The sequence below is a fragment of the Gracilinanus agilis genome, chromosome X (assembly GCF_016433145.1).
Source record: "Gracilinanus agilis isolate LMUSP501 chromosome X, AgileGrace, whole genome shotgun sequence".
NCBI classification, from domain to species: domain Eukaryota; kingdom Metazoa; phylum Chordata; class Mammalia; order Didelphimorphia; family Didelphidae; genus Gracilinanus; species Gracilinanus agilis.
In genome coordinates this window covers 60703586-60706301 of record NC_058136.1, presented here as the reverse complement: position 1 = coordinate 60706301, position 2716 = coordinate 60703586, and positions in this window count along the sequence as shown.

The window sequence follows — 2716 nt, the reverse complement described above, 5'->3', positions numbered from 1 at the left end:
GCCTGGGGCCCGCGCAGATGGTACCCGCGCCTGGAGCGTAGCGAGGCCAGCCAGGCCCAGACTGCTTTGGGCGTCGTCTCCCGCGCCCCTCGGCGTCCTTTTTGCCCAGCGTGGGTGGGGGCCTATCGACTGCTCTCGGTGCGACGGAGGGAGGTGCCTGGGGTCCCTGCCACTTTTTGTTCTTCGGAACCCGAGCTTCTCCCGGTTGGTCAGGCCTGGGCCCTTCCAGGATGTCGACACTCGGCCTTTGGGCTTTATGCGTTCCCCAAGTGACCCGGTGGGGTGTCCCCTCCACGCTCACCGATCTTGGTACATGAATGGTAGCTGCTTCCTCCTTTTAGCTCCTGCTTAGACCACTCAAATCTGCCACGCTGGAGCTAGAGAAGCTTCCCCTTTGGTGGGATTGATCAGTAGGTGAGATTTTGGCTGGAAATCTCTCACTGACATGCTCTCTGACTCCCACCTTCATATTTCCCAGTGCTTAGGGTGAATTGACACTTAAATCCTCAGAAAAGATTGTAAGACTTGGGTTCGAATGTAACCTCTCTCACTTAACTGCCTCAGTTTCCCAGCCTGGAAAAACATGCTAGGTGTCTTGGTTCTTGGGAAATCGAATCAAATTTGCTGTTTGTAAAGCACTGCGTTATTTATACAACAGTTATTAATTGCTGGCTAAAGGATTGCCAACCTGAAAAAAACCCGGATTTAATTTTAAAGGCCTTTGAGCTATGTGGTTCTGGAGGTGGAAAAAGGGGAGGGAACGACTAATTTGTATCAAAATCCCGATTTTCAGAAGAAGGAATGTAGATTACAATTGGAAGTTTCCCTGGCAGAAGAAGCTAAGGATCCGTGGTGGCTGGAATTTAGCAAGCAGATGGATCATAGATGGTTGAGTTGGATGATTCCTTGCAGGTGGCTCCCCCCTTTATTTTACAGATGACCAAACTGCTAAGGCCTAGGGAATGAAGATTCTGTGCTCTGTCTTACATTAATGTCATAGTAGTAGGGCAATCACTCATTTGAATAATTGTTAGACTTTTTAGTTATTGGTTTTTTTTTTAATGTTAATTCTCTAAAATGGCCGCATGTCCCAAAGTAGATTGTTCTACCACAGAAATCTTGGAAGGAAGGTGGGCAGGAAGGAGAGTTTTTTCTACTTCCTTGTTTCCCTTCCTTAAGCCCAGAGGCCCTTTAAGCTAATCATTCCCCACCCACCCATCCCTTCCCCCACTGGAGGGAGATCCTAGACTTGACTTTCTCCACACACCATCCAAGGACTGGTGTGTGTACCTTTGGCAGAATGGTGGGGAGAGGTCAACAAAAGAAAAAAAATACATGATCATCAGGTTCGATTTGGCCAGACTCCATCCATCCAACAAAGCCTATATCCTGCCCTTAGAGAAAGGCTTAGAAATGAAGCCCCGGTTCTTTCCTAGTGCCTCTCAGAATTCCTCTTTGGTATATGAAACACACTCAAAAGGCATTTGCATGTGGTGGTAGTCTGGAAATGGCTTCCCTTAAATTGAGCGTTCAGGGAAATTTCTGCGTGTCGCCCTTGAGCATTAAATATTGAATGGAAGTCTTGTGGAGTTGCCTTTAACATGCAAATGTGTATTGTAGATTCCTGAATGGGGTTATTGTCCAGGAGGACCTGGCATGCAGTACTCTAGTGACTCTAGCCTCGGAAAGGTAGGGAAAAGCAAGGGTCCCGAGGGACTGTGTAAGGGGGATGGATGCTAGTTGAGTTCTGGAAGATAAAGCAAGTGATTTGTTTAAATTGGCACTTGCTTATACTTGGGGGTCTGCCGGAAAAGATCTGATTCTTTGGGTAGAAATAGAGTAAGCTGGCCAAAAGTCTACTCCTAAGGGTCAGTGTTCAAAAGAAGGGCCTCTGCTTTAAAGAAGCAATGATAAGAGACCAGTGTCTCAATTGATGTTTAAATCAGTTGGCCTAGAACCAAGAGTTAATTAAAAGTTTGCTATTCCAGTATCTCTTTTTAATGGCCTGTGCCCTTGAGCTGGCTGGGGGAAGGGAGGTGGTGAGCCACTCTGGAAAAAGCATGTGGAGAAGAGATTGAGGCCTAGAGAAGAGGACCTTTGGAACAGTTTTCCTCTGAGGGGTAGCTGGTTAACTCCAAATATACCAGTCACAGGTAAAAATTACTCTGCCTTTTGTATTACTACTACAAAGGTGTGTGTAACAAGGTATACACTTAGCTTGTCTGCATTTTGTGTAGCCTCTTCACTTGAGGGGCTGGAACTGAGACAGTGCAGGAAGCCTTTCCTGGTAGTTTGAAGATGCGTAATATGCTTCAACTCAAAAATGGAGATTAGACCCTGTCCTTTGCAGGAATATGAAATGAGGCATTTCAGCTGGGATCTTAGGTGGGCATCTGTGGCCCATTGACCCGCAGTCTCATAGGAAACTCAACTATCTTCCTATGATAAGTGCCCTGCCTCTCCCCCCCCACCCCATGCCTGGACCACTCTTCCCTTTTCATTCACTTCCTGGCTTCCTTAACTTCTTTCAGTCCCATCTTCTCCTTAAATTTGGGGGGAGGAGGGGCACTTCCCTTTGAGACTGACTGCCCCCAATTTATCTGGCCTGGAACTTGTTTGCTTACTGGTGAACGGGACTTGTTGCTTAGTGCTCTTTTTTTTATCCCCTGCACTCAGCACAGTTACTAAATGCTAGCTGCCTGGTATCTCATTGAAC